The 13,113-nt window shown below is 47.4% G+C and overlaps 1 protein-coding gene across 1 annotated transcript in view; it reads right to left on the bottom strand.

Moving 5' to 3' along the window:
• Positions 1 to 13,113, bottom strand: part of LOC116364211 (arf-GAP with dual PH domain-containing protein 1-like) — a 41,384-nt gene that overhangs the window by 4,521 nt on the left and 23,750 nt on the right. The gene's annotated exons all lie outside the window — the stretch shown is intronic.

Here is a 13,113-nt window from a genome sequence, read left to right as displayed (position 1 = left end):
GATAAGACACCACTGGGACTTCTAATGGCAACTACAGAAGGATAAGACACCACCGGGACTCCAGGACTAAATGTATATATTTTTGTCATTTAGCAGATACTCTTATCCAAAGCAACTTACAGGAACAATTATGGTTAAGTGTCTTGCTCAAGGACACATCAGTAGCTTGGGGATTTGAACCAACAACATTTTGATTACTAGCCCAACGCTCTAAACGCTAGGCTATCTGCTGCACCAGGACCTCATATAGCAACAACAGAGGTACCAAGGCCCATTTCCACAAAGCATCTCAGAGTAGGTATGCTGATCTACGATCAGCCCTCCCTGTTATTCATTATGATTTAGAAGGCACAACTGGTCTTAGAACAGCACTCCTGCTCTGATACACTTTGTGGACACTTCTACTCTGAGACACTTTGTGGACACTTCTACTCTGAGACACTTTGTGGACACTTCTACTCTGAGACACTTTGTGGACACTTCTACTCTGAGACACTTTGTGGACACTCCTACTCTGAGACACTTTGTGGATACAGGCCCCAGATCAGTCACAACTATCAACTCACAGAGCAGATAGAAAACTAGGACAAAGGGCCCTGTTGAGAAAGGCACACGGTAGCAATTTCTTTTGCAACAGATAACATAATCTGCGTTCTTATTGGTTCAGGTGGTCTTTTCTGATACTTTTCCACCTACTGAATACGACCCAGGAGTTTTTCTTCTAGTCCTAGGGACAAGACACATCACAGAGCAGCCACTTTCATCGCCTTTGAGCCAGTCATGCTTCAAATAATGACATGTCAGTCCCCACTGACTGACAAATTGTCCTCTTTAAATGTTGTCATATCCTTATGTCAAGAGTGTGTAAAAGTGTTCCTGATTAATTTAGGGAGTGTCTCTTTCTCTTTACAAATATGTGGGGAAATGGGTTCTATTGTAGAATGAGTCAAACGCAGCAGGTTAGAAAACTCTTTCATGTGGTAACCTGACAGTGACAGATTAAACACAGTGTGTGTGTGTCTGTGTGTGTGTGTGTGTGTGTATCTCTCCCTAAGTGATTAAGTTTATCAGTGTACCAGCCCTTTATTCCCTCCTAGTCCCTTGGAGGCCTCTGCACACAGTGATTAAACACAGTGTCTGTGTGTGTGTATGTGTCGGTGTGCGTGTGTATGTGTCGGTGTGTCTGTGCGTGTGTGTATGTGTCGGTGTGTCTGTGCGTGTGTGTATGTGTCGGTGTGTCTGTGTGTGTGTGTATGTGTCGGTGTCTGTGTGTGTGTGTATGTGTCGGTGTGTCTGTGCGTGTGTGTATGTGTCGGTGTGTCTGTGCGTGTGTGTATGTTTCTGTGCGTGTGTGTATGCGTCGGTGTGTCTGTGCGTGTGTGTCTGTGTCGGTGTGTCTGTGCGTGTGTGTGTGTGTGTCTGTGCGTGTGTGTGTGTGTGTGTTCATGTTCTGCTCCCTGGCAGGACTCGCCACACAGTGATTCAGCTGTCAATCAAACAGAGTCGATGGAGACATTTTGAAATGGAGAAATAGAGCAACCGACAGGTTAGTTTAACTCTGAATATCTCCTTTTTATTTAGTCTTAGTTTGACTCTGAATATCTCCATTTTATTTAGTCTTAGTTTGACTCTGAATATCTCTATGTTATTTAGTCTTAGTTTAACCCTGAATATCTCTATGTTATTTAGTCTTAGTTTAACTCTGAATATCTCCATTTTATTTAGTCTTAGTTTGACTCTGAATATCTCTATGTTATTTAGTCTTAGTTTAACCCTGAATATCTCTATGTTATTTAGTCTTAGTTTAACTCTGAATATCTCCATTTTATTTAGTCTTAGTTTGACTCTGAATATCTCTGTTATTTAGTCTTAGTTTAACCCTGAATATCTCTATGTTATTTAGTCTTAGTTTAACTCTGAATATCTCCATTTTATTTAGTCTTAGTTTGACTCTGAATATCTCTATGTTATTTAGTCTTAGTTTAACCCTGAATATCTCTATGTTATTTAGTCTTAGTTTAACTCTGAATATCTCCATTTTATTTAGTCTTAGTTTGACTCTGAATATCTCTATGTTATTTAGTCTTAGTTTAACCCTGAATATCTCTATGTTATTTAGTCTTAGTTAAACTCTGAATATCTCCATTTTATTTAGTCTTAGTTTAACCCTGAATATCTCTATGTTATTTAGTCCTAGTTTAACCCTGAATAACTCCATGTTATTTAGTCTTAGTTTGACTCTGAATATCTCTATGTTATTTAGTCTTAGTTTAACCCTGAATATCTCTATGTTATTTAGTCTTAGTTTAACTCTGAATATCTCAATTTTTTTTATTCTTAGTTTAACCCTGAATATCTCCATGTTATTTAGTCTTAGTTTGACTCTAATATCTCCATGTTATTTAGTCTTAGTTTAACTCTGAATATCTCCATGTTATTTAGTCTTAGTTTAACTCTGAATATCTCCATGTTATTTAGTCTTAGTTTAACTCTTAGTATCTCCATGTTTAGTCTTATTATCTCCCATGTTACTTAGTCTTAGTTTGACTCTGAAAATACCACCAGGAATGTGGTCTCTCTCTGCAGTTACACTCTCAAACACAACTGGACCTACACTGGATGACATCTCAAACTACTGAATGCCTTTTTTTCTGTGTCGAAAAATGGTGCTGGCTCCACCAAGCCCTCACGCATTGTGCAACTGAGATATGTTGTTATGCTTTTATTGTTGATCTCTGCTAATGTTCAACCAAACCCTGGGCCGGTAGATACCATGTAATCTACAGACTCCCCTCGGCTTCTGCAGACGGCCCTCGGCTGCTACAGACCCCCCTCGGCTGCTACAGACCGCCCTCGGCTGCTACAGACCCCCCTCGGCTTCTGCAGACGGCCCTCGGCTGCTACTGACGGCCCTCGGCTGCTACAGACCGCCCTCGGCTGCTACAGACCGCCCTCGGCTTCTGCAGACGGCCCTCGGCTGCTACTGACGGCCCTCGGCTGCTACAGACCGCCCTCGGCTTCTACAGACCGCCCTCGGCTGCTACTGACGGCCCTCGGCTGCTACAGACCGCCCTCGGCTTCTGCAGACGGCCCTCGGCTGCTACTGACGGCCCTCGGCTGCTACAGACCGCCCTCGGCTGCTACAGACCGCCCTCGGCTTCTGCAGACGGCCCTCGGCTGCTACTGACGGCCCTCGGCTGCTACTGACGGCCCTCGGCTGCTACAGACCGCCCTCGGCTTCTGCAGACGGCCCTCGGCTGCTACAGACCGCTCTCGGCTTCTACAGACCGCCCTCGGCTGCTACAGACCGCCCTCGGCTGCTACAGACCGCCCTCGGCTTCTGCAGACGGCCCTCGGCTGCTACTGACGGCCCTCGGCTGCTACAGACCGCCCTCGGCTTCTGCAGATGGCCCTCGGCTGCTACTGACGGCCCTCAGCTGCTACTGACGGCCCTCGGCTGTTACAGACCGCCCTCGGCTTCTGCAGACGGCCCTCGGCTGCTACAGAAGGCCCTCGGCTGCTACAGACCGCCCTCGGCTTCTGCAGACGGCCCTCGGCTGCTACAGAACTTCCTCGGCTGCTACAGACCGCTCTCGGCTGCTACAGACCGCCTTCGGCTGCTACAGACCGCCCTCGGCATCGGGAGACGCTCTTAACTCTCTTTCTGATGTCCTGCACAAGTTAAATGACTCTGAATTCTCTGAATTCATTATAGGATGAACAAAGGAAGAGGGGTTACAATTTATGTTAAATCTAAGTTTAACACCTCTGAAATTCTCTCAATTACCAAAACGTATATAGTGAACATATATAAGAACTCCCACATCACTGTAGTCAGCTGATACAGACCGCCCTCGGCTGCTACAGACCGCCCTCGGCTGCTACAGACCGCCTTCGGCTGCTACAGACCACTCTCGGCTGCTACAGACCGCCCTCGGCTGCTACAGACCGCTCTCGGCTGCTACAGAACGTCCTCGGCTGCTACAGACCGCTCTCAGCTGCTACAGACCGCCCTCGGCTGCTACAGAACGTCCTCGGCTGCTACAGACCGCTCTCGGCTGCTACAGAACGTCCTCGGCTGCTACAGACCGCCTTCGGCTGCTACAGACCGTCCTCGGCTGCTACAGACCCGCTCTCGGCTGCTACAGACCACCCTTGGCTGCTACAGACCGCCCTCGGCTGCTACAGAACTTCCTCGGCTGCTACAGAACTTCCTCGGCTGCTACAGACCGCCCTCGGCTGCTACTGACGGCCCTCGGCTTCTGCAGACGGCCCTCGGCTGCTACTGACGGCCCTCGGCTTCTGCAGATGGCCCTCGGCTGCTACTGACGGCCCTCGGCTTCTGCAGACGGCCCTCAGCTGCTACTGACGGCCCTCGGCTGTTACAGACCGCCCTCGGCTTCTGCAGACGGCCCTCGGCTGCTACAGAAGGCCCTCGGCTGCTACAGACCGCCCTCGGCTTCTGCAGACGGCCCTCGGCTGCTACAGAACTTCCTCGGCTGCTACAGACCACTCTCGGCTGCTACAGACCGCCCTCGGCTGCTACAGAACGTCCTCGGCTGCTACAGACCGCTCTCAGCTGCTACAGACCGCCCTCGGCTGCTACAGAACGTCCTCGGCTGCTACAGACCGCTCTCGGCTGCTACAGAACGTCCTCGGCTGCTACAGACCGCCTTCGGCTGCTACAGACCGTCCTCGGCTGCTACAGACCCGCTCTCGGCTGCTACAGACCACCCTTGGCTGCTACAGACCGCCTTCGGCTGCTACAGACCGCCCTCGGCATCGGGAGACGCTCTTAACTCTCTTTCTGATGTCCTGCACAAGTTAAATGACTCTGAATTCATTATTTTAGGAGATTTGAACTGGTACATACTTACATCTGTATCGGGACTCTTTTAAAGAACTGTGTGGCTCTCTGAATCTCGCTCAATTAATTAATGTGCCTACAAGACCGAATCCCAGAGCACCTAACAAATCACCGCTATTGGACATTATTCGAATGAATACCCCTCAAATACACATCGACTGGGATATTCTGTAATGATGTCAGTGATCACTGTGCAATTGCTTGTGTTAGAAATACAAACATGACCAAAGCCAAACCCCGTTAGATTTTTTTTTAAATGTAAAAACCCATTTTAAACAGTTTGATGAGCAAGCGTTCTTACATGATCTGTACCATAATATTGCCAGGGTAAGTCTGATTCCCAATGTGGACACTGCCAGGGACTATTTTTGTATGAAATGTGTGATAAGCACCTGTGGAGAAATGTAGAATCAGTGGAAGGGACAGTCCCCGGTTTTCAGATAACTTGGCAGAATGAATTAGAAAAATAAATATCTCTTGGGCTCAAGCTAGACATACAAATACTGACTGGGCCTCATTCAGAGAGCTAAGAAACAAATGCACAGGATTGATCAGGAAGTCCAAATCAGATGACTATTTAAATGCAGTCACAGAGAACCTAAACAACCCTACCAAGTTCTGGAAGCTAATCAGACCAGTGTTGATATAGGCCCTTATGTCAACCATATTAACTGGAGCCCGTTTCTTATACTGATGTCTTTAAAGCACCAAAAGGCAATAGACACTAAAAAGTCTGCAGGTCCAGACAACCTGGCCCCCTACCTCTTAAAGATAGCAGCTGGTATTATCACTGAACTTGTGGCTCACATTTTCAACTTGATTCTCTTGACCAATTCCATACCCAGCATTTGGGAATCAGCTTATGTCCTCCCACTGCTAAAGGGTGGAGATCCCTCAGAGGCTAATAACTATCATCCTGTCTCCAAACTCCCTCTCCTGGCCAAAGTCTATGAATCCCTAGTGAGCTCACAGTTAAAAAACGTGTTAATTGATAAGAACATACTGAGTGGGGTTCAGTCTGGCTTTAGACCAGGGCACAGCACCACAACTACAGCTATGGCAGTGGAAATTGACATCATTAATGCACTTGGTAAAAAGCAACATTGTGCTGCTCTGTTTGTGGATTTATCAAAGGCCTTTGATTCAGTTGACCATTAACTGTTGCTAGCTAGACTCAGAAACATTGGTCTCAGTGAAGGGGCAGTACATTGGTTTAAGAACTATCTTTCTGACAGAACATCATGACCTTTACCAGAGCTAGAACTCTAGTCTATAATCCATGCATCATCTAGATATGTTAGTGCCACTGAATGAATTTGAAATATTGATGGGAGACTCTGTTACGGAGGAGTGTAAATGCTTTTTATAGGCAGGATCATGTTGTTGTATTGTTGTATGTTTTAATTCTGTAATGTATTGATTGTTGCTGCCTTCTTGGCCAGGTCTCCGTTGAAAAAGAGACTGGGTCACAATGGGCTTTTTCCTGGTTAAATAAAGGTTAAATAAATGTTATTTAATGAAACCATATAGAAAGACAATACAGAGAGTCAGGTGAATGTAACAGCAGGTTGAAATACAATGGGAGAAACTAATAGAATGAGTTGAAGGTGGATTGCATGGTTTAAGGGTGTGGAGGAATGTCTTGTTATCAAGGTCCTTGAACTTGACTGCTAAAGAATCACCCATTTACAGGACAGTGTGTGTTTTTGGTTTTACTATCCTTGTGGGGACCAGAAGTCCTCAAAAGGATGATAAAACAAGGAAAACCTGGACCAGTGGGACATTTCACCAGTCCCCACAAGGAAAACCTGGACCAGTGGGGATATTTCACCTGGTCCCACAAGGAAAACCTGGACCAGTGGGACATTTCACCAGTACCCACAAGGAAAACCTGGACCAGTGGGACATTTCACCAGTCCCCACAAGGAAAACCTGGACCAGTGGTGACATTTCACCTGGTCCCACAAGGAAAACCTGGACCAGTGGGACATTTCACCAGTCCCCACAAGGAAAACCTGGACCAGTGGGGACATTTCACCTGGTCCCACAAGGAAAACCTGGACCAGTGGGACATTTCACCAGTCCCCACAAGGAAAACCTGGACCAGTGGTGACATTTCACCTGGTCCCACAAGGAAAACCTGGACCAGTGGGACATTTCACCAGTCCCCACAAGGAAAACCTGGACCAGTGGGGACATTTCACCTGGTCCCACAAGGAAAACCTGGACCAGTGGGACATTTCACCAGTCCCCACAAGGAAAACCTGGACCAGTGGGACATTTCACCAGACCCCACAAGGAAAACCTGGACCAGTGGTGACATTTCACCAGTCCCCACAAGGAAAACCTGGACCAGTGGGGACATTTCACCTGGTCCCACAAGGAAAACCTGGACCAGTGGGAAGATTTCACCAGTCCCCACAAGGAAAACCTGGACCAGTGGGAACATTTCACCAGTCCCCACAAGGAAAACCTGGACCAGTGGGGACATTTCACCAGTCCCCACAAGGAAAAAGGCTGTTTTAGGCTTAGGGGTTAGATTTAGGGTTACAATTAGGGTTAGGGTCAGAATTAGGGATTAGGTTTAGGAGTTAGGTGTTAAGGTTAGGTTAAGGGGTCGTCACTTCCTGTTGAACATTTCCTGTTGAAGCAGGAATGAGGGAGAGCTCTGTTTGATGTTTTGAAAATATTATTGTTTTGAAAGTGTATTTGAAAGTTTCTTAGTAGCTAGATAACTTTTTAGTATGAATCCTTGGCATCAGTTGCTGGGACTGCTACTCTCTGTCCAGTGATCCTGCAAACCAAGGCCGGGTCTGAGGAGCTATTTGGTGTAGCAGCTAACCTAGCTGCTAGCTAGCTGCCTATCAAGCTAGTGGGAATTCTTGAGGGCTTGAAAGCAGCCCCCTATGCGGTTAGCCATTGTGGTTGGGAATGAGGATTGTCCCAGGTTTGTGGCTGTCGAGATCCCTTTTCCAGTCCTGTGGGAGCTGTTTTCCTGTTCTCCAACAACAGATTGTCCAGTCCTGTGGGAGCTGTTTTCCTGTTCTCCAGCAACAGATTGTCCAGTCCTGTGGGAGCTGTTTTCCTGTTCTCCAACAACAGATTGTCCAGTCCTGTGGGAGCTGTTTTCCTGTTTTCCAACAACAGATTGTCCAGTCCTGTGGGAGCTGTTTTCCTGTTTTCCAACAACAGATTGTCCAGTCCTGTGGGAGCTGTTTTCCTGTTCTCCAACAACAGATTGTCCAGTCCTGTGGGAGCTGTTTTCCTGTTTTCCAACAACAGATTGTCCAGTCCTGTGGGAGCTGTTTTCCTGTTCTCCAACAACAGATTGTCCAGTCCTGTGGGAGCTGTTTTCCTGTTTTCCAACAACAGATTGTCCAGTCCTGTGGGAGCTGTTTTCCTGTTTTCCAACAACAGATTGTCCAGTCCTGTGGGAGCTGTTTTCCTGTTCTCCAACAATAGATTGTCCAGTCCTGTGGGAGCTGTTTTCCTGTTCTCCAACAACAGATTGTCCAGTCCTGTGGGAGCTGTTTTCCTGTTCTCCAACAACAGATTGTCCAGTCCTGTGGGAGCTGTTTTCCTGTTCTCCAACAACAGATTGTCCAGTCCTGTGGGAGCTGTTTTCCTGTTCTCCAACAACAGATTGTCCAGTCCTGTGGGAGCTGTTTTCCTGTTTTCCAACAACAGATTGTCCAGTCCTGTGGGAGCTGTTTTCCTGTTTTCCAACAACAGATTGTCCAGTCCTGTGGGAGCTGTTTTCCTGTTCTCCAACAACAGATTGTCCAGTCCTGTGGGAGCTGTTTTCCTGTTCTCCAACAACAGATTGTCCAGTCCTGTGGGAGCTGTTTTCCTGTTCTCCAACAACAGATTGTTCAGTCCTGTGGGACTGGAAAAGCTGTTTGTTGTGTTCAATCTTCCCTGTGACCTGTCCTGTCTGGAACTGTGAGGAGTAACAGCCTAACATATGTTGCTAGCTACCATGACAAAGACCAAAGCCAGCTGGAGGACCGTTAAACAAACAAAAATACTTCTCCAAGCAGTTGTTACACACAACAAGAAAATAGCTTCAAGTGTTTTGTCCAAATAAAATAATGGACGACCTGACCAGAGAGGTCCAGGACCTGAAAACAGTTTGTAGTTCTCCCAGGGTCAGCTCGATGAGTTTAAACAGGAAAATGGCAGATGACAGCAATCTGTATGTCACTGAAAGAGGACATCAGTTATGTGTGTGAATCCATGATAACAATGACAGATGAACCAGACTACCTCAAGGGACAATCAAGGCGGAACAACATGGTTGTGGACAGAATTGCAGAATATCCACATGAGACCTGGACGGTGTCTGAGGACAACGTGAGGAAAATGAACTCTGAGAAATTGAAGATGGACCACAGGAAGATTGAGGTGGAGCACTTCCACAGGACTGGAAAATCCACCACCGGCCCAGGTGACAGGCCCAGACCGATAGTGGTCAAGTTCCTGAGGTTCAAGGACAAGGTAGTTGTCCTGGAAAGAGCCAAGAACTAGAGAGGAACATATATTTTCCTCAACGAGGACTATCCTGAAGCTGTGCGCCAGAAGAGGAAAGAACTGATCCCAGCCATGAAAGCTGCCAGAGCGCGTAGAGACATGTCTTATATCCTCTATGACAGGCTCTTTATCCACCCTCTCTATGACAGGCTCATTATCCACCCTCTCTATGACAGGCTCATTATCCACCCTCTCTATGACAGGCTCATTATCCACCCTCCCTATGACAGGCTCATTATCCACCCTCTCTATGACAGGCTCATTATCCACCCTCTCTATGACAGGCTCATTATCCACCCTCCCTATGACAGGCTCATTATCCACCCTCCCTATGACAGGCTCTTTATCCACCCTCCCTATGACAGGCTCATTATCAACCCTCCCTATGACAGGCTCATTATCCACCCTCCCTATGACAGGCTCATTATCCACCCTCCCTATGACAGGCTCATTATCCACCCTCTCTATGACAGGCTCATTATCCACCCTCCCTATGACAGGCTCATTATCCACCCTCCCTATGACAGGCTCATTATCCACCCTCCCTATGACAGGCTCATTATCCACCCTCCCTATGACAGGCTCATTATCCACCCTCCCTATGACAGGCTCATTATCCACCCTCCCTATGACAGGCTCATTATCCACCCTCTCTATGACAGGCTCACTATCCACCCTCTCTATGACAGGCTCACTATCCACCCTCTCTATGACAGGCTCACTATCCACCCTCTCTATGACAGGCTCATTATCCACCCTCTCTATGACAGGCTCACTATCCACCCTCTCTATGACAGGCTCATTATCCACCCTCCCTATGACAGGCTCATTATCCACCCTCCCTATGACAGGCTCATTATCCACCCTCTCTATGACAGGCTCATTATCCACCCTCTCTATGACAGGCTCATTATCCACCCTCCCTATGACAGGCTCATTTTCCACCCTCCCTATGACAGGCTCATTATCCACCCTCTCTATGACAGGCTCACTATCCACCCTCTCTATGACAGGCTCATTATCCACCCTCCCTATGACAGGCTCATTATCCACCCTCTCTATGACAGGCGCATTATCCACCCTCTCTATGACAGGCTCATTATCCACCCTCTCTATGACAGGCTCATTATCCACCCTCCCTATGACAGGCTCATTATCCACCCTCCCTATGACAGGCTCATTATCCACCCTCTCTATGACAGGCTCATTATCTACCCTCTCTATGACAGGCTCATTATCCACCCTCTCTATGACAGGCTCATTATCCACCCTCTCTATGACAGGCTCATTATCCACCCTCCCTATGACAGGCTCATTATCCACCCTCTCTATGACAGGCTCTTTATCCACCCTCTCTATGACAGGCTCATTATCCACCTTCCCTATGACAGGCTCATTATCCACCCTCTCTATGACAGGCTCATTATCCACCCTCTCTATGACAGGCTCATTATCCACCCTCTCTATGACAGGCTCATTATCCACCCTCTCTATGACAGGCTCATTATCCACCCTCTCTATGACAGGCTCATTATCCACCCTCTCTATGACAGGCTCATTATCCACCCTCTCTATGACAGGCTCATTATCCACCCTCTCTATGACAGGCTCATTATCCACCCTCCCTATGACAGGCTCATTATCCACCCTCTCTATGACAGGCTCATTATCCACCCTCCCTATGACAGGCTCATTATCCACCCTCTCTATGACAAGCTCATTATCCACCCTCTCTATGACAGGCTCATTATCCACCCTCTCTATGACAGGCTCATTATCCACCCTCCATATGACAGGCTCATTATACACCCTCTCTATGACAGGCTCTTTATCCACCCTCTCTATGACAGGCTCATTATCCACCCTCTCTATGACAGGCTCATTATCCCCTCCCTATGACAGGCTCATTATCCACCCTCCCTATGACAGGCTCATTATCCACCCTCCCTATGACAGGCTCATTATCCACCCTCCCTATGACAGGCTCATTATCCACCCTCTCTATGACAGGCTCATTATCCACCCTCTCTATGACAGGCTCATTATCCACCCTCTCTATGACAGGCTCATTATCCACCCTCCCTATGACAGGCTCATTATCCACCCTCCCTATGACAGGCTCATTATCCACCCTCCCTATGGCAGGCTCATTATCCACCCTCTCTATGACAGGCTCATTATCCACCCTCTCTATGACAGGCTCATTATCCACCCTCTCTATGACAGGCTCATTACCCACCCTCCCTATGACAGGCTCATTATCCACCCTCCCTATGACAGGCTCATTATCCACCCTCTCTATGACAGGCTCATTATCCACCCTCTCTATGACAGGCTCATTATCCACCCTCCCTATGACAGGCTCATTATCCACCCTCTCTATGACAAGCTCATTATCCACCCTCTCTATGACAGGCTCATTATCCACCCTCCCTATGACAGGCTCATTATCCACCCTCCCTATGACAGGCTCATTATCCACCCTCCCTATGACAGGCTCATTATCCACCCTCTCTATGACAGGCTCATTATCCACCCTCTCTATGACAGGCTCATTATCCACCCTCTCTATGACAGGCTCATTCTCCACCCTCCCTATGACAGGCTCATTATCCACCCTCCCTATGACAGGCTCATTATCCACCCTCCCTATGGCAGGCTCATTATCCACCCTCTCTATGACAGGCTCATTATCCACCCTCTCTATGACAGGCTCATTATCCACCCTCTCTATGACAGGCTCATTATCCACCCTCTCTATGACAGGCTCATTACCCACCCTCCCTATGACAGGCTCATTATCCACCCTCCCTATGACAGGCTCATTATCCACCCTCCCTATGACATGCTCATTATCCACCCTCCCTATGACAGGCTCATTATCCACCCTCCCTATGACAGGCTCATTATCCACCCTCCCTATGACATGCTCATTATCCACCCTCCCTATGACAGGCTCATTATCCACCCTCCCTATGACAGGCTCATTATCCACCCTCCCTATGACATGCTCATTATCCACCCTCCCTATGACAGGCTCATTATCCACCCTCCCTATGACAGGCTCATTATCCACCCTCCCTATGACAGGCTCATTATCCACCCTCCCTATGACAGGCTCACTATCCACCCTCCCTATGACAGGCTCACTATCCACCCTCCCTATGACAGGCTCATTATCCACCCTCACTCCCAGAAGTCTGGAAGGGATGAGAGAACCAAGCCTATGGGTTCGTAGCCTCAACCCCGCAGCGCACACACACCAATTGATTAATGATTGATTCATTTGTTTGATCTTTTCCATATTATGTCTATCTCTGAGAAGATACCCAGGAAAGGACTGAAAATAGTACATATTTATAAATGTAGCCTTAGAAATAAGGTTCACAAAATCAATAACTTACTAATATCAGATAACATTAATATATGAGCCATTTCTGAGACTCACTTAGATAATTAAATTGATGATACAGCAGTAGCAATGCAAGGATATAGCATCTATAGAAGATACAGGAATGTTTTTGGGGGAGGTGTTGCTGTGTATATTCAGAGCCATATCCCTGTAATGCTTAGAGAAGATCTTATGTCAAGTGTTATTGAAGTGTTGTGGTTGCAGGTTCATCTGCCTCATGTAAAGCCTATTATTTTGGGGTGTTTTTATAGGCCACCAAGTGCTAACAGTCAGTATCTAAATAATATGTGTGAAATGCTTGATA

The sequence above is a fragment of the Oncorhynchus kisutch genome, unplaced genomic scaffold (assembly GCF_002021735.2).
Source record: "Oncorhynchus kisutch isolate 150728-3 unplaced genomic scaffold, Okis_V2 scaffold1031, whole genome shotgun sequence".
Taxonomy (NCBI): Eukaryota; Metazoa; Chordata; class Actinopteri; order Salmoniformes; family Salmonidae; genus Oncorhynchus; species Oncorhynchus kisutch.
The sequence above is the reverse complement of the archived record's forward strand: the minus strand, read 5'-3'. Positions and strand labels throughout refer to the sequence as shown.